Source organism: Condylostylus longicornis, unplaced genomic scaffold (assembly GCF_029603195.1).
Source record: "Condylostylus longicornis isolate FDR11 unplaced genomic scaffold, ASM2960319v2 ptg000044l, whole genome shotgun sequence".
Taxonomy (NCBI): Eukaryota; Metazoa; Arthropoda; class Insecta; order Diptera; family Dolichopodidae; genus Condylostylus; species Condylostylus longicornis.
Genome location: NW_026578013.1, coordinates 106,780 through 127,583, shown reverse-complemented (window position 1 = coordinate 127,583; position 20,804 = coordinate 106,780). Strand labels below are relative to the sequence as shown.

The following is a 20,804-nucleotide window of genomic DNA, read 5'->3' as shown; positions in this document are numbered from 1 at the left end:
AAATATATGCAATCCTAGAAATAGTTATGTAAATTAATGAAAATAATTTTAATAGTGTGAATATTTTAACTTGTTGAAGGGAAAACTGCTACAATACAAACCATTGGTTTGACCCAACTTTATTTTTAAATAAAATTCCATCTTATTGTTTACATTACTTTGAAAATAATTTTATTTATTTTTTCTTTTTCTGTTTCTGTATTAAATTTCAGTTCTCTAATAAAATGAAAAAAATAAAAGTATAATAATATGGTAATGCTGTTTTGAAGGTAATTCGTCTTCATACTAATAACATGGCAACCAAAAATATCTGTGAAGAGATAAGTAAGTGTGTAATACTGAAATTATAATTGGGAAGAATTTTTAAACATTTTTCTTCTTATTTATTACGATAATATCACAAATGAAAGAAAGAAAAAGTAAATAAATTTATCTAAATGGTTTGCAAAGTAGCAGCACTTTTCCCTTGAAAAAGTAAAAATAATTTTCTCAAAAGACAGTGCCAACACTTGAATTATTCTCATTTAATACCAAAAAAACTTGCGGAGAAAGAACAGAAATTGAAAGTAACGTTAACATAATGGTCGAATTCTGTGGTTAATTAGAAAAGTTATAAGGTAAGTAATTACTGTTTTAGATTGCAAAACATTTACAGTTAGTTTTATGCTTGAAATATTTGGAAAACCTTTTAGTTCCGAAAATATAAGAAATCAATTATGGAAATATTGTTAATTTTGAGAGACTTATTGTGATAACTGGGAAGGGGGGAATGCAGAAAACTAATTTTGTCTAAAGCATATTTATTAATGTTTAGAAAATACTGAAAATCTTTAGACTCTCTAAACTTAACATCTAAGAGGAAAACATTACCAAACATTTGAAAAATACGGACTAGAGCCAAAAGTTAATTATGGGAAGCAATTTTGTCAAAGAAGCAATATTTTGTCAAGAAGTTTGTATAGTTTCACTTTAAAACAATTAAATTTTTAAGATTTTGAAAAGCCAAAGGTTTTTGAGCGAGAACTGGTAGCTAAAATTCTTGTCTTAGGAAAAAATTTTTATTCGCCTAAAAATCTATTCCTAAAATGTATAAAAATTTTATCTTCTTATTGTAAAGTGTGTCGAAGTTTTGTAAACAAATGAACGGATAAACAAAAGAGATGATCAGGGTAAAAGTGATAAGCAATCTTTTTTTAAATTTGTTTTAAAAGTGCTGATGAAAAATGGCAAAAAATTCCAAACTACGCCGTGTTTTATGCAATATCCCATTGAAATTAATAAAACCAGAAAATAAACAGATTTTTTTTTTCTGAAATCATAAGCATATTATACAAGACTAATTTTTGTTTTATGTTTTTTCGTGTTCTTTAACATTATACAAGAAAATAAAAAAAAAACAAAATAATTTTTGATAATTTTCGAATATTTTTCATATTTAACAGGAATGAGTTTCTATCGTTTTCCTTAACTGATTTTACATGATTTACTTTTATTTCTGAAGTTTATCACAACTACCATACTTATTTAATATTTAATAAAGAAAATAATAATTTATGGAGAATTCGAGTTAAGAAAATTTTCATATTATATGCCCCACAAAAATCTTGATGTAGCTGCTAAACTGTACAAGAAAACTAATTAAAGTAATTCAAGCAAGACATGATCAAGGTTTTCCTTAAATTTTCAATAAAAATATTTTCTCAAATTATATAAAAGAATTTTTCTTTAAAAATCGAAAAAAAACCCTTTTAAAGTTTAGGTGAGACCAAAACTGTCGGAAATTTATTAAAATTTAAACGGAAGTTGGAAAAATGAAAAAAATTAATAGAAAACAAAAATTTTAATTTTTAGTAAGCATGAGATGAACGTAAATCATTTAAAATTTAAAAATTGAAAATTTATAAAGTGAGATTTTTTTATTTGCGGCCATGAATAATAAAACAATGAACCACGTTGTAAGTCTAAGTTATCAATTGAATTTTCGTATTAATTTTGTAAAATATTCATAAACATTAAGTGTCTGTGAGAACGTATAATATTTTATAGGACTACAAGGAAGAGAAAAAAAAATATATCTCTTCTTGAACCTACTCTCTTTAAAAATTATTAGTTTAATTTATTAATAGGTCCACTTCTGGTTTTATTGGTGTAATACGCGGCTTCCAAAACGTTGACCCTTCCGTTCCAATCCCGTACCATCCAATCCACTTTCAAAGCAATTAATAATATGCAATAAACATTACACATTGCTCTTAATAAATAGCATTCGTGCAATTTTATCATGCTAAGTGGAAGATAATAGTCATAGAATTAAACCTTTTATTTTGCAATGTTTGTATATATAGGTACATGTTATCCAATTAATTTCGCTACAAATATAGAGAGAAAAAATGTTTGGAAAACGCGTACTGAAAAAAGTTGGAAAAAAATTTGATTTTTTAAAATTTAGTCGTTTAATTACATTTTCAATGCCGCCCTTTGCAAATGCTTTCATTACATATTTTGTAGAACCGGCGCTGTTTATTAATATTTTATAATAACACTGTGGTTTTACAACATGCACCGCTCATTATTCAATCCGCATTATGCAGCATTGAACTATTCATTATATTGAATTCATTTTCATAATAAGAGAATAGCAAGTCCTTTATTAAAATATCCTGATTTGCTAGCAACAATAATATGATATTAAATAGGAAAACAAAAAATTTTTTTTGTACGTAATTTATTATTTAATTAATAGCTATGCCCTAAAAGAAATTTCCTAGAACTAAAAATGTTCGTGTGTTGCTTAAGGGTTATTTTGTACAAAAATAAAAAATGAAGAAAACAATAGAATAATGTTCTTTCATTTCATATTTCGATAAATTCGAATTTTAATAAAAAAAAGGAGTTGTTTTTTTCTCGTTTCTGAAATTTGTTAAAAATAAAAGCAATGAAACGGGTGGGTACTTTATTTTCAATTCTGTTTAATCTTTGATAAAAGGGAATTTTTAATTATTTTTTTTTTTGGATTCATGCATTTCTGATTATTTTTTTTTCCATTTTATTAAAAATAAGATCCGAAAATCGGTTTTATTTTGAGAATAAAATGTAATAAAAAAGAGAATGAAGAAGCACGTTTTCGATTTTCCTTTCCATTATCCTTTATTTTTTTACCAAACGCATTGCATACAATAAGAGCGGTTATGTGATGACACCAAATTCTGGATGTCAAGTTTTCGGTGCGATCGTACTTCTCTATAGTAGGGAAGCGTAAATAAAATATTTTTAGAAACCTGTCGGTCTGTCAGTCTGTCGGTAATTTCAAATTCGGCTGAACCGATTTTGATGCTATTTTATGAGTTTAACCTTCTTGCGACTCAATTTTTAATTTTTACTGGTATAAAGAGAAATAATCAACTAATTTCCTTGAAATTTAATATTTAAAAGCAAAAAATGGGGTGATAAAGCAGTGCATCTATAAATTATTAATTGAAAAACCATGGCTCGGAAACCAAATTGGGGGTCAAATTTACATTTTTTACCATATCTACGGAATGGAATTTCTTAAAATTTAATATTTGAGTTCCTGACGAATTTTTTGTATAATTTGGATAACACAACATGAAACTCTACTAAGAGCCAAATTTACATTTTTCTAGGTATGTTAACTAAAAGCTTATTAGTGTCCTTAAAATTGTAAAGAAGTGTTTAAAACGCATTTTCATAATCCTCTGTTCATTAAACTAGGCAGTACACATTGTGGTTGGTTATGTGCTGACCACATCATTTTTTTTGTATAATTTGTGTTTTATTTTTGACTCAAAATCGCAAAATTCATAATTTTATGTATTTATGAAAAAAAAGTACTTTAAAATTCTGATTTTTTGATAAGATCTTAATAAGTATTTAAATAAAATGAGGGATGATGGTTTGGCTTCAAAAAAATTTGAATTAAATTTGGAAAACAATTTTGTGTAAAAAAAAAAACTGAATTTAAAAATTTATGACAGATTAAATTTGATGTTTTTGATGTCAAATTTAAAATAAGATTTCTTTATATTTTGACGTTGATGATGCTATGCTTTAGTACCACTCTATTAAAATTAATATGCAAGAGATAGATCATGAGAGAAGCACTTTTTTTCGGGTACTTTAAGTCTTTAAATGATTTTATTTAGTTGCTTACTTTTCTTCTTATATTTTTGATCGAGTTCTATGTAAGTTCTATATATAAGTATGTGTCCGTGTTATGCTAATATTGTTTCCTGTTATGACACCATGCAAATTTCAAAAAACTTTTAAAAATTACATGGATTCATGAAATTCAATTCAATGATTTAATAGAATAATTTAATTTAGGTAAAAAAAAATCCGATTATCGAAAAAATTTTTCCACTTATATAAATGCTTCACTTGTTCTATTTCAGTGTCAACTCATGGCATTCTGAATGTTTTAATTTAGGGTCATATCAACAACGTTTAATTTAAGACCGTTAAATTAAACTTACGTGTAATTTCTGGGAGAAAACTGCATAAACTTTTTAATTTACATGAAAAGTAGCACAATTAATTTGTAATAAAATATAAAAAAATTCGATCTATTTATAGAGAACAAATGGGAGGATATTATTTTTATGAAATTCGAAGAGTTCTCTTGGACCTCTTTCTGCTCTAATTAAATGATGCTATTTCTTGATTCTTTCAGGATCAAATAAAAAAATATTATACGTTGAAGTAAGTTTGCTCATTAAACTGCAAAACAAATTAAATTATTAACACTGTTTTTACTACAATCTCGACACTTTTTTAAGACAGCACTATAATAGCTTAAGCTGCTACATGTAGATGTGGTTGTTGTTTAATATTATCACGATTAGTCATCAACATTTTCAGTTAGCGATGTTTTTAACCCTAACTCTTATTTTGAGACACCTACGCGTATACCTTTATGTAATATTAAGGTATATAAAATTTTCCGTGGGGTTGTTCCTTGTCCTTGTTTTCCTCTTAAAAATTATAAAAATATCTTAATGCTAAAATCACACATTACTTAAAGTAAAACACGAATTGCTTTTTTTTTATTATGTACATAGCTAGATAATTTGGGAATAATTAATTTTATTGACACCTGTATATTAAAAGTAAATTCCAAAAAAATAATAAAAAAACAAGCAATAAATCTGTTAACTACAACAAAAATACAACAATGTTTATTCATTACAGACACTAATGATTACGACCCTCTTTATTTTATCTGTTTCCAAATAGTCTACACTTTAATATTATTAGACCTATATAGATAAAAATGAATTTCTATACAATATTTATTTAATTAATTTAGTAAAGGAATTTGTAAACATTCTATTAAAATCATAAGTATTTTATAGAATTTCAAAAAAAAAAACTATAATTTTAATGAAAATGTTGCCAATGCAATCCAATATGGTTCAAAATATAGATTTTGTAGAGAAAAAAAAACAGAAAACTAAAATGTGTACTCTTTTTCCATAAAAATTGTTTCACTTTCTGCCAATAAATATGATTTTTTTCCAGAGCTATTATTGCTTTTATCATTATATAAATACTCTTGATAACACTACATTTGACCTATCATAAATGTTTGGTCTTCAATTTACTCGTAAGAAAATAAATTCCATTAACCTACCATTCTTACTCGTAATTAAGGTACCATTGGGCTGCAATTTGATTCAAAACCAAAAAAAGAAGAAAACAAGAGAAACCAACATATTATCATTTAAGAATTCGCATTAAACTAGGGCTCATTCAGTTTTTAAAATAAATTTAATGTAGATTTCAGAAAATATTTGTGTTTAGTTCCCTACGTTGGATTGTGAAATCATCATAGACACACCCCACTAATAGTGCTGTATAAAATAACCTAAAAAACGGTAACTTGATTGGTCCTATATAGTAATTTTGCCTCTCTATAACTTAGTACAACTTGAAACGATAAGTCTTCGAATCGAGTTCAATTTGAGTGGACAATTTTTCATTTTCGTCAAAATTCGGTGCTTTATCGAAGTCGTCTAACTGTAACTGTGTGTTAACGTATAAAAGTTTTTTTATTCCTAATTTGCTTTTAGTCAACTATTTGAAATTTACATGGAGCATCTACATATATACTTTAAAAGATTATAAATTAAATAATAGCTTGGAATAGGGTTGATATTGCAGGCTAGAGCTAAATTTTTTTTAAGAAAAAAAGTTGCTTATATTGCTTAATATGTATTTTTGAAGATAAAAATTATTAATAAACGTAAAAGTTAAATTAGAACAATTTTTTTTTAAATATTTTTACGACATCGCACATTGGGGTCTAGTAGATCCCGGTATGAGTAAATTTTTTCCCGAAAATAAGTGTGAGTGTAGACGGCTAATAAACTTATAAATAATATTTTTTGTTTAATATTAAAATTTTACTTAACTAGTAATGTTGAATTTCTGGCAACACAAAAAGTTCGCACCCGCTTTGATAGTGAATATCAGAGCCGTTATGTATGTAAATATTCATTGTGTATGTAGATGTTGTTATTCATATTAAATTTTAGATAAATTTAGTATAAACAAGTTGGTGTTGATTACTGTAAACAAGCGGATACATAAATAATGATACGAAATTTATATACACACATAGATCGCGTAAAACGTATATTACATATATGTATACATAATATGTATATAAATATTATATATAAAAATGTTAAACAAATAACAAGAATCGGGATTGAGACTATTTTTAAAATATTTATGAAAATTTTATGACTGCCTATTTTTGTTTATTTGCTTTAAAAAAAAAATGAAAAACAAAAAATTCAATGTAAAATTTTGGGACTATGTAAACATCATTCTTAATTAACATTAACTTTCGTATTATATAGAACATGTAGTACATATGTATGTATATCCGAATGTGTGTTCATATCTCTGTGTAGCCCAATAATATATTCTTACTATGAATTTAAATTAATTTTTTTCTTTGGTATTTGACTTTACAAAAATGCGAGGTTAAATTCATTTTTCATATATTCTTACGATAACAGAATATCGTATAAACAATGGAATATTGAAAATGCATAACATATTTCATTATTCCATTTGGCTTTTACATACGAATGGTCGTTCGTATTACCTTTAGAAATATTTTGCTTTAAACAAAATCCGATAGGATTCTTAGGATAGGAATTTAGAAACGTAGGGTGTTAGGTATGGCAATGCCAGTAATAAGAGTTTGTATAAATTAGACACCAAATAAGAATTGCTTTCAAATTCATTTCCACTTTAATTTCGATATAATTTTCCATATAAATTTCCTAGATTCATTTTAATTTATACTAAGGAATTATAATATCGTCTCAGTAAAAAAATAAAATTTTTTAAATTTTCTCTAATATTCCTAAATTTTTCATATTCATATTGAGTAGCTATTTACAGGCCTAAACCACTTTGACGTTCGATCGCGCATGTCGCACACTTATTTTCAATTAAAAATGAAATTTAACAGTAATTCAATAGCGATTTATTAATAAATTTTCATTTTCGACCTTGCATCTTAAAAATTTTAAAATGAATGTATTTACAATGACTGTTTTAAGAATCATAAGGAAGACTGGCGTTCAAAAAATTTTTCAAGAATTTTTCAATTTTTCAAGTGATATCAAATTAGAATTTGATTCTAAGATAAAATATCGGTACGAAAATGCTTTGTTCTTGGTACTAAATACGTTCTCGGTGTTACTTTTGGAACATATCGAGTGAATGATTACGTAAAGCAGAAAATAAAATTGTACCTTATTATATTACACTAATTTTGTGTCTAACTTATTTTAAGCGCATTAAATTTTTATTTATGCCATATTATTGCTATATAGTTTTCGAATATATTTGCCATTTTTAGTGTTTAAACAAAATTTTACGTTTAAAACATCATGTAGAGGGCTAATAAATTAAATGAAAATTTTCTTTTTCGGATAGTGATACAAGAAATTCAATAATAAATTTTTAAATTTATGATTTTTATGAAAAAATAAAAAAATTTTGAAGTCAGTATTTTGTTGTAGCATAGCTACTTTATTTGGTCTAATTGTGTATTTTAATAAGTTAATTAAAATATTCTTAAAATGTTCGGATAGACGATCTATATGGTTATGCTTGCATACGTGAAACATGTATACTATATGTACATTCATTTGTGGATAACTTTATGTATCAGGCTCTCATAAGGTTTAAAATTTCATAGAATAGTGTACCGTTTAACCATCGAAAAAAACTAAAAATTTTTGATTGATGAAAAATTCAAATGAGTTTCTTATGATTTAAAATTTTGGGTTTTGATTTTCCAGTAATATCGCCTCAAGTATTATATTAATATTTTAATTTGAGCACATAGCAAAATACTAGACTATGTACTTGTTTGAACTCCGGATATGAGTGATAAGAACAGATTCCTGGAAAATGCTACTTCTTTAAGACATACAGGTTTTAAGGCTCAATACGCGCTCAATGTGTATAATTAAGCACACAAGGAACTCACCAGCCTATTAAGTCTTAAACCCTAAAGAGTCTCACAAAATTTTTCTCAATTCATCAGGTTAAAAGCAGAAATATTTTTCCCCTTAAAATATAATCTGCTTTTTAAAATAGATTCCAATAATTTTTTTACAATACAACCTAATAGTATAGTGGTATGGAAATAATTCAATTTTTAGGGAATAATTTAATTATTATTCTCATTCATTTCCATACTAATATGTGTAAAATTTTTTTAATATTTGCATATATATGAGCATTTCTAGACTAACCTTCATTTTTATTACAAAACAATCTACATACACTACATATTCTAGTAGATAAAACCACTTAGACTTAATTAAATCATACAATTTATTTGTTCAGTTATCAAAACTGAAAATGCAATGAAAAAACAAAAATAAAAAATTTAGGAAAATTTTTGGTTATTTAACAACAAAATGCTAAAAAAAAATTTTTTTTTTAGAATCCAAAATAAAGAGCCCGCATTATTTAGAATTATTGTTGTAAAATTCTTCCTTATGTTTTCACATATATGAAAATATAAATAAATAAAGAGCTTCTAAAACCACATGCTTTGTTTTTTTTTTATTTCATTTGTTATTTTAAAAATATACTTTTAGCTTCTATTATTTATTACATCCTGCACCGCATGAAATCAGAAACCAAATAAATACATATACGTAATGCGGTAGCCAGTTGTAGTACTGTGGTTAGAGAATACAAATAAGAGTCATTTTGATAAGTATTTTTTATGAATTATTAAAATATTTTAAGAAAAATTGAATGTGTTTTTAGGTACGATATGCTGTAGTATAAACTCAGGAGAACTATCATCTAAGTGATATATTTCATGTGCGAAATTGTGGCAGTAAAATGGGATACTTGTGCCATTTTAAGATATACACAAGCGAAAATTTTCTGGTATATTTAAACAATACTAAAAACATTGTTATTATTTAAAAATTCTTATTGTAGTCATTTATACATAAATGAATTAAGTATGATAGTAGACACTTTACTAAAAAATCTGAAAAAAAAAAATGCTCAATAAAATCACCCTGTCCATTCATGAATTCTTGTCTCGGTGTATGAAACCCTTATTTATCATTTGAGTTGTTTAAGTGACTTAGTACCAGAAATTACCAGTTTGATTGAAATTTTTGTCGTGCCCCTAAACATATGCAATATGTCAGAAAAAAAATTGTTAAACCTATTTTAATTAAAAAATGTTACTTTTTCCTGATATCAACCTTATTTTCATATGGTTTTTTCTTTGATGTTATTTCCTTTGACTCCAATACATAGCACCGCCAAAAATTTTATGAAAATAAACGAAAAATAATGCATTCCTTTGTTTGTTTATCTAGTATGTAATTATTTTGTGTACATTTAAAAATTTCTATTTAGGTGGTTGTTTTCATTTTAATAAAAAAATAACACAATATTTTTATAAACATTTTTTTTATTATGTAAATAAATTAACAATAGCAGTGTAAATGCGATTTTTCAAAATTTTATCATGTTCAATTTTCATCTAGTAAAAATATTCAGTTGTTTGTCATATTTTTGGAAAATTTCAAGTTTAAATGTTTCTTTTAGCTACATTGTGAATTTGAATTATTTTTTTATTTATTATAAAATATAAATTTGGCGTAATTCAGAATAAAATCAAATTGTGCTTTTTCTAGCATGAAAAAATTATTTTTAAATAAATTTAATTTGGCAACACTCACATACTATTATCAATTTTAGTTCCTCAATGAAAAGATCTAATAACAAAAATTAAAAGGACTTTATTTTGGAAAAAATTATGAAAAAAATTAAATAGTTTGAATTATTTAAAAGATAAACAATTAGTTACAGTGCTTTCCATAAAAAATGAGACTATACATAATGTTCAATGAAATTATTACATTTCTTAATATTTAAAAAATATCAACCAAAAAGGGAATATTGGCTCAGTATCAATTTTCTTATATTTGTAATTATCATATACTCACAATAAGATGAAATCATCCTATTTGATGAACTTAGAAATTTAATTAGAAAAAAGTGTCCCTACTTAACCTAAGATTACTGTACTCATTCGTGTATTATATTTCGTTTAAATAATAAATACTCTTGAAAAGGATAAAAATTTTACCCCAATTAATGGTATATAAAATATATTCTATACCCAGTACATAATTTTACTATCACATAATTGGAAAAATTCAGCCATATTTACTTATTCTTAGAAAATATCATATTGCATATTAATTTATGTTTATTTTAATGTTATTCAGAAATTGTTGAAGAGTCTTATATGAAAATTTTGAATTTTAATTACCAATTTATTTTTAAAACTTATTTTCGACAATAATTGGTAATAAATATTTGAATTGTCACTTTTAAAAATATTTAAAGGTTGACATATAATATTAGAAAACTTTTAAAAAAATTATTGGAAGTTGCTCCAAACTTGGTGTGAGACAAGCCCGTTGAGGCCCACCTTCCTAATCAATTCCTGGAAGATCCGGTAGACCGCAGCTCCGTCGAAATGAGCATGTAGTTTTCCAGTATTTCCCTCCCTCTTCTGTTGAGAGCTCGTATTCTCCCAGAAGGTATACCGAAGCCTTCCGTCTTTTGTGCCTTCTGCACAAAATTTGCAAAAACTTTGCATTTGCATATGTATTTCCTTCTTTAATTCTTAAAGGCTCCGGGCCAAGCAGACATGTGCCTGCACGTTTTCATATTTTACGATATAATATATTATAATAAATGTATAAATTATCCATACAGTCAGATTTTTATTGTGACAGAGCAAATAAAAAAAACGTAGTCCACTTAAAAAGGTTATATTTTAATAATAATAAAATTATTCGGAAAAAACCTTGATAAAATAAATTGATGGAAAATTTTTATTTCTAAATGTTTAATATTTTAAATTTAGTCTTTAGGTATTTTTTTCTGAAATTTTTGTCTTGAAATGTTTTTATTTAAAAATATTGAAGTAATTTGAAACTTTGAAGTTTAGCTTAATGTAAAATATAATCAGTTGTTAAAAAGTAATTGAAGAATGTCAAAGATTGAAGAAGGCGAAACTTAAAGAAGTTTAAATCCTAAATTTTAATTTTAAACAGACAAGGTGTATACCGTTACCCTGCAATTGATCTGAAAACTTTTGCTGTAGTGAAATTATTTTAAAAATTTTAATAAAAAAATTGTCAAGCCCAAAAAAGCTATTTTTGATGAGTTACGTTAATTAACATGAAAGATTTTTTATATAAAATTTAAAAATTACCTAAACGAATAACAAAACTTCAATATCGTAAAAAATTTTCAAATTTTCTAAAATGTAATACACTTGAATTTGTTTATTTAATGCAATATTTTTTTTCAATTCTCACCTGTTTTTCACAATAAATTAATAATTTCAAGCATAAACAAACGGTTCCGTTTATAATTAATGTATAAAATTTATGAATTAAACTTACCGCAGTTTTCATAAAGAAAATTACAGCATAAAATTAAATTTTTAACAAATATATTTTAATTAAATTGAAATTCAACAATGAAATAAATTCAAAATATTTTTAATTATTTAGAAAGTATAGCGTCTCTATAGAATACATACATAAATCATTAAAATAAGTATTACTTATGGATGGAAATTTTTATAATTCTCAAATGATTCTCATTAATTTTCCACTATAATAATTAATGATCCATTAAATCAAATAATTTATGAATTTAATAATTTTAAAAATGTTTTCATAATTTTTATATGTAATTATTTTTTAAAAAATTTTTAATGTTTATTTTTCGAATAAGAAAAAAAATATTTTCTATATTTTTTTCACATAATTAATGCCCATTACATAAATACATACATAATAATGTATGTACATACACATGAATAGATTTCTTGGAAAAAAAAAGGCTTTGAATTACAAAAAAAAAAAAATAATAAATTCCAGAATATAAATTCAAAATTATTATGAACTTTAGAAATTAAAATCAAAATATTTATGAATTTAATAAACATTTTGGTTTATAACGATGAGTGAATCCGACTTCAGTAATTTGTTTGCTAAAGTAATAAGATTTTTCTTCACCTTCGATTTTTTATTTGTTTGAAAATTTTATGGAGATTGAAAATTAATAATTTTCATATAAAAGAAATTAACTAAAAATATTAGGCTTAATGGTTCAAAATATACGTAGGTGCAGTACGTCTATCAATACTCATTATTATGTTGCGTTTGAAATTGCAAATTTTATGTCATCAAATTTTATAAATGTTTAACCCTTAATTATGTACGTGGTTTGAATTTGCGCTTCTTTGTATATGTGGTAAATTTTTGACACTACTTTTAATTTCAAAAATTTCTAATACAAATTGTTTACATAAATTTTTCGTTTTTATTTTTGAATAGCTAAAAATGATATATGCTCCGTATTTTTTAATAACACTAGCCTACTAACTACTGTACAGCCTATGATGTTCGGATTCAAAATTAACAAAAATATAACTTCATTTTTTACAAAACAAAAATACTATTTCTAGTGTTTTTAGGAACTCTTTAATTGCAAAAATGAATCAAATTCATAGTAATAATATGAAAACTAAGACTATTACCCGAATATCGAAAAAATGAAGAAAATCAGAGGCCTCGAATATTTCGGTATTATCACCAATCTTTATTTTTCGGTATTATCACCAATATATGTTTGAGAACAGTGTTTTTAGTATAACCAATTGAAAATTGGGCTTTTGCAGTTCATTCAGTTCGACGTACATATATAGCACATTTTCTTCTATGGAATAGTGGTCGTTGGGTTAGATAGATATATCAATTCCATTCGAACAGGCTTCCGTTGTTTCTTTTCCTAAAATATTATGCAAGTTAATTTTTCTTTAAACTTTGTATATGGCATTGAAAGACATTTTTCGTAGTTTTCCTGAAAACATCTATGAAGGTTATACGTGTGTCAGCCCCATAATAAAAAGTACTCCAATATAAAAATAACATCAATAAAAAGTAGCCTTTATATGTACGAGTAGAAAAATATTTTTTTGAAAGTCCAAGCTTATTTGTTGAATTTTTTTGTCATTAACTAAATTTCTCCTTTACTAAATAATCCTTTCTCTTAAAGTCAAAATGAATACTAAATTAAAGCTAACCGCAAAAGAGGAAAATACAAGTGAAGTGATATTGCTGCACACGAAAATTTATTTCCGACATGTCAAAAAATCTATCATGAACATACATAGGTAAAGGTTGATCTTGTCATCTTGCAATGCAATAAGGTAAGTGAAATTATTGCGGTAGAATACAAGAATAATTAATTGTTGCACAAAAATTTTCATTGCCTTCATAATCAACAGTATCATGTATATGAGATTCCTTTTCAATATAATTAAGTAGGTAACAATAAAGTAAAAAATTATAATAATTATTATGATGACAATAAATTAAACAAATATGCCCATTAGCTATTTATGCATTTTCAATTTTATAAATCATTTCAAATTGCATATATTACGGGGCACTATTATTAATTTTTCAATGAATTTTATAAATTTTTTAAAAAATTTTCTGTTTCAAATTAATTTCTTTATTTATTGGTACTGTAATAATTATAATATTTAACAGGATCTTAATAGAGACAAATTAGGAGCACAGTAAATAAACAAATTATCTGACACTCAAAGATATCCGCTTTAAACTATTTTACATTATGAAAATTTAATGTTATGCCGCCTAAAAATTTTTGGTATTAATAGTTAAATAAAATTTGTCACATTTTTTTTATAAACCAGTCAGTCAATTATGTAAATACCTTCTTAATTTAGAATACTTTTATTAATTTTTAAGTAGATTGTAGAACCTAATTTAGTATAACATTATGAATTTATAACATATCTGAATACAAGTTAGTAAAGTAAAATATTAGTGAAAGAAAAATGAAGAAAAAAAAAAACTCTATTTATAAAGCATATTAATGAAATTTTAATTAGCATGGCTTTCTTTGTAAATTATTCTCTATATTCTTTACATTAGTATAAGTAAAGTAACTGAAAGCTACTTTGTACAAGTAAATTTCATTTAAGTTAAAATATAAAAGAAGAAGAAAAAAAATTATTCATATACTCGTAAAGGATTCTTAATAATTTATGTATGAAGTGTTATAAAAGTTTTAAGTAATAAAAATTATAATACGGTTCTTATTCTATAGTTAACAAAATGAATTCAAAGTTATACACTGAATGAACATTATATAAAAGTATATAAAAAGAAAAAACTCTGCATAATATTAAAAGTTTTACAAACAAGGAAAAAAAAAAAGAAAATTAGTTTTCATTATAAGCTTCAACTTTTCTCTTTTTAGCTTTTTAAATTTCTTCTTGGATAATTTTTAAAAAAAGAATATTTTTATTTTATTTTTCATGGTTATAAAAAAAAAATGTAGCTGCTCTTGAAATAATTTCGAATTTACATTCTTCTCAAAGAAAGACGAAACGCGGTAACAAGTCCCCGAAATGTTAATAAATTTATTCAATACAAAATATAGGAAAATGTCTTCTCGCACTCTTCGTAGACAAGCTCAAATATTTCAGCATTAATAGTTGATGCTTCAAAATTTTCTTGTTTTCAAAATGTTTTTCTTATTTCCCAATAAAATTATTACTGTCACAATAATAAATTTATTACGGAATCAATGAATTTTTAATACAATTTTGAGTAATAATTTTTACATAGCTACAATTACATAAACGTGTACATTATTTACGCAAGAAAAATTTTTTTGTCTTAGACGACAGACATTTTGAAATCTAATTTATGTTTTTAAAATAATTTAAAATATTATGAGATTTTAATAACAATATAAAACTTTCATTAGAACTTAAAGTAATCATAATTTTTAAGTATTTTAAGGATTAAGTTTTCTTTTAATTCAGCTGGTGTTAAAAATCATCGACAAATATAGGCTGACCCACACTCTTATCAGACACTATTGATAGGTCATTAGTTTTTTTCTACGGTGTTTTTGTGTCTATATTCCGTGGAGAAAGACAATGAATTGCTGTTTCAACGCATTACTCTAACTCGAGACGTCTCATTCGCTTCAGTTTTTTTGTTCAAACCCTCTGTCCTATAAGTCAATAAGCCTCGACATTTACATGCTGTTATGATCGGACCCTATGCTTCATAGGACAGTTCTGTATTCCAGACCTTGGTCTGGAAAGATTGTATTTGTTGGATGTATTATGGCGCAACCTCATAGCTGCGAGCCATACGTTTACATAGGTTTTATGATTTGGCTATATATAAACACTTTATTATATGTTAACAATCCAGACCTGCCGCATAGGACCCAATAGTTTTCTCTATATATTTGTATTCTAATTCTATTCTTTTTCCTCTTTACATGTTCTTTCCACCTGAGCTTACCATCCAAAGCCATATACTTAAGAATTTCACTGTATTTTGGATTGATACTTTAACACCATTCAAACTCAATTGCGGCAGTTTAGTAAATTTTTGTTTGTAAAATTTACATGTACAAATTTACTTTCGTTTTGCTTTATTTTCCATGTATATGTTCTTTTACTCAGAATGTTACTTGCTACCTGTAACTTTTTGTCGATTCCTTAATATTAGCCAATGTTACACTCTCCAAAATCTGGCAAATTACTTGTATAAAGCACGTATATTAAGATTAAGTGGAATTCTGCTTTAAAGTTTGCGAAGGCCATTTTTATTATTAGTGCGAATGAAATGGGAAGCAAAAATTGTTCATTCATGCGTATTCTTCGTTCTATATTTTATTGGATCATATTAAATTTTGGTGAAGAATTTTAAGAATTTTAAAAATAGAATGAAATAAATAAATTATAAAATTTTAAAAAATATTTTTAGCAGAAAATTATTTTTCCCTAATTTTCCATCACAGTTTTTTTTTTATTTTGTTTTCTCTTACAATTTTTAAGTTTTTCCTTCCTGTATCGGTTTTCTTTTTTTTCGCAAATTTCATTACTATTTTTTGTTATTATTTTTTATTAAACATTTGATGACTGGGTCTCAATCAGCTCTTTAACATCGTTTTGTATTTATTTAGGATTTTAGAGGTCAAAAAACTAAAAAAATAATTTGGGAAATGACAAAAAACGAAAAAGGAAAAGGTCGAAGAGAGGGCTGGCTCTTTTGTATCTACTTCCCTTTTTTCCTCCTTTTATAATAAAAAATTATATTTGTTATTCTTTATTATTTATTTAAGATAATTTTCTTTAACATGACAAATACGTCTTGTTGGATATTTTTAAAAAAAGACACAAACAATATTAGATGTACATATATGTATACATATATTATGTATTGTATATATGTATGCACATGTATTGTTGTTATTGTTTTCCCGAAAACAGTTACCTTAATTTTAAATGGAAAAGTTAAATATAATTTTTCAACTTAAACAAAAAAAAATCAATTCTAAGAATATTCTCAGTAGCTTTAAAATTATTTTAAATATATAGGTTTCACGGGATTTTAAAATATTGTACAAGTACAATTGAAATATTTCAAAAAATTTAAATTATCGTTATATCAATGTCGTAGACTTTTTAATGTCATTATTAACCTTGAACTAAATCGTTATTAAAGTTGAAATTCCAAATGGATTGCTTAGAATTAAAAATAAAAAGTAAGACTGTGATTAATTGGATATTTTTTGCTGATAACTTTTGAAGTAAGTGAGTAATTTTTATGGCAAGAATGTAACAAACAAATTAGCGTATAGTAAATCACTCGTTAATAGCGTACGTGAAATACCGTATCAGAAACACTCGTTCTCTCATTTTAAACTTTTTTTGGTATTATTGGAATTTATTTCAAATTCAATTGATTTATAACTTCTTAGTGTAGTAATTTCAGTCACTTTAGCCCAAAATAATAGAAGTAATTGGTTTTTGCTTTCCCAAAGAAGTATAAAACTGTTGCATGATATCATAATTGAGTCACATTTCAGTTTTGTTATTCATTCCTTTAACTACATTCTGTTATATGGAGTATAACACTTTTAATACTATTTTTTTTTTAAATTTATACCAGTAGCAATGGAATACTATCCTATATAATTTTTTTAATTACTGACCTCTGTTCAGATTTTGAATTTAATAGGCTTTCCGTTGAAAAACCGGGGCATAATTAATGTACCTAATGATTTACTTATAATTAGTCAAAATACTGTCCTTACGTTATTGAAATTACTTTATTTGAAATAGTGATAATCTAATTTGGTTGGCTATACTAATATACTAACCCAACAATTAAACAGTTTTAAATATAAATTTTGGAGAATTTAAGCTAAAATATTCGAATTTAATATAAAAAATTATTATTAAAAATTTTAAGAATGAAAATTTAAGTTTACGATAATAGGTTCTACTATTTCACATGGGCTTCTTTCACATGGAAACACAACAGCATTTCAACTGTTGCAATTGTTTCAACAAAATTTCCTATTGATATTTTAATATATTAAAATTATTATTATATTAAATGTGTTCCAAAACTTACAATATTATTACTTCATATACTCATTCTTCTATAATACTACAACAATCCAGCAAAGAATTTTGAATTCTATAATAATTATTGTTGGCTTCTTGAAATTGTTAAAATCTTTAAAATTTTTCTTCAAATTTATAATTTTCTTTTAGAATGATTTGTTTAATAATTAATTTGAATTAATTATTAGCTTAATCACCTCTTACAAATATCATTATTTTATTTTAATTTTATTTTGAATAAATTTTTCTTATTAAATAGTTATTAATTATATATTAATAATAAATAATTATATATTAATTTTCTTATATATTTGTAAATATTAATTATTTAATTAATAATAATTTTAAATTATAAAACACTTTATATATATATTTGACATTTATATATAGGTAATATTAATTTACAACATTTATTATGACAAACAATTAATATTAAATATTTTTTTTTTAACACACAATATACACAAATATTTTTTAATAAATTTTAAATATTATTTAATAATTATTTTATGATTTTAATTTTCTCATTTGAATATTAGAACTGAATTTAGCTCATGTAAAAATTTAAAATTTATGGTAGTAGTATTAAGGAATTAAAAATCTTGGGAATTTATTATTAATTTTTTTTAATTATTTTTTAATCAGAAATGTGTACATTTTTGTATTATTCGTAATCTTAATATGAAAAATAAAAAAACTTGTTGCTTCCAACTTAAATTTTTTCTTGTTTTTTTCTTAAATTTTTCTAGTTAATTTTGTTTTTCAAATCACAGTAAAAAATACCTTATTTTTATTCCAAATTTAATACTGAATAAATTTCTGAGAAAAGTCCTTTTATTAAATTTGTTTTTTTTTTTCAGAAAAACAAGCAAAAAGAAAATAAATTTTCTTCTGAAAAAAATTTTATTGTATTTTTAATAATATTTTTAAATTTCCTTATCCGTTTTGATTTTTGCCATAAAAAAATTTTTTTTTTTTAAATAATTTTTAAAAAATTTCAATTGTTCCAATTTTTTTAATAATGTTGTAATTTTGAAACCGTTATATTAATTTTCCTCTCATTATTCCAAATAAAATTTATTGATAATAAAAAGAATTTTAATATTTCATTGCCGCCAACACTGCCACTAAATTAAAATTTTTTTTTAATTTTCATTTAAAACGCATATTTTTAAGGTCGTCATTTTCTTTTTAATGACAAATATTTTAACAATAAACTTAATAAAAAAATTGTAATTCTAATTTCTTTTATTTTTTTTTATTTTTAAAAATAAAAAATATTGAGAAATTAAGTGTAAAGGAGGAGTGCAACAGTTATATTGAGATTCCGTTTAGATTCCGACACCGTAATCTGAGGAATTGAAATGAAGAACTAAAATTTAAAATTCTAAAACACTTTCTTTTATAAATGCAATAAGCGACGAACATTTGAATGTGAAAGTAATTTGAAGAATTTTTTTTTTTTGATTTCTTTTAATAAAAAAATGTTAAGCTTTTTCTAAACCAGAAATATAAAGTAACATTTTAGTAACAAGTAAAAGTCATAAGCTTTTTCCAAACGAATTCAATAGCACATTGCTGAGATAATGAAAACTTTTTCTCTCTTAATAAAAATATTATAAAAGCTTAATTGAAAAAGAGAAAAAAATTTCTTTGAAAGAGCAGAGAACGTTCATGAAGAAAGCAGCGAAATGATAACAAAATAATAAAAACAAAAGAATAATAAAGAGCAGAAGATTAAAAAGAAAAAAAAGATCCTTAATTGCTGTTTTCTGATGTTTATGTGTGTGTTATGGTTATTCACCTGTTAGATTTTTGTAGTATTACATTTTGTAGTGAAAACGATTTTCTATAATATAACATTGTTTCTCAAACTTTCAAATTTATTTTAATTGAGTAATTTCCAATGTTCCTTTTTTTCCATTGTTCAGGTATTTTGGTTTTCATAAGGAAATTTTTAACAAAATGTTATAAGTAAAAATTCCATATAAAATTTTTTTATAAGAATTTTTTGTTGTAGATTTTAATGTTAAAAACTTACCTACTCATATCATATGGGATGGCAATATTTCATGAACAAGCAAATTCATGTTATCAGCACATTTCCAATAAACTTTAAGATTGAAGGCCAAAATTTTGTATACAAATAATTTTTCTAAAGATTCATTTTCACTTGAAGATGATATAAAATTTATGACCCTTCAAAATCATAAGGATATCAGGATTTTTTGAAAATTTATTAGTTCGAAGCCACAAAATAATTTCTTTTGCAGAAAAATTTCGACTAACTTCTTCTAAACATTATAACGTAGCAAAATATCAGTTGAAATTTACTCTTATCTTAAAATAATTTTTCCAAACGTTTTAACATAGCTTTCCTCTTAGAAGGCATCATTTAGAATCGCAATTTGTATAAAATTTTAACAGATGGCAGGAATCATTAAATTTTTTTTAATATTTCACAATTTTCATTTTTCATCGCCTCGCAAAAGAAGCGAAAATTTAAATTTAATGATAAATTTAAATTTTACGGGATACTTTTAAATTTTAATTAATAATTCTTATTAATTGTGAGTTTGAAGCTTTTTCGACTTAAATTTTCTATACCATAAAACTAACTGTAACCGTCATAACACTAAAAATTCTATATATTTATTTATTTAATCCGACCATTGGTGCAGCGGTTATGGCACCCGTCCTTTAACTCTCGGGC

General features: G+C 24.4%; 1 protein-coding gene across 3 annotated transcripts in view; it reads right to left on the bottom strand.

Annotated features, from left to right (window-relative positions):
* LOC129610136 (uncharacterized) overlaps window positions 1-18,215 on the bottom strand; it is a 136,532-nt gene extending 118,317 nt beyond the window's left edge. For all 3 annotated transcript variants that reach the window (XM_055522523.1, XM_055522524.1, XM_055522525.1), the window contains exon 1: window positions 18,099-18,215. The gene's annotated coding sequence lies outside the window, so the exon portion shown is untranslated. The remainder of the gene's footprint in view (window positions 1-18,098) is intronic.
* Window positions 18,216-20,804: the final 2,589 nt, after the last annotated feature.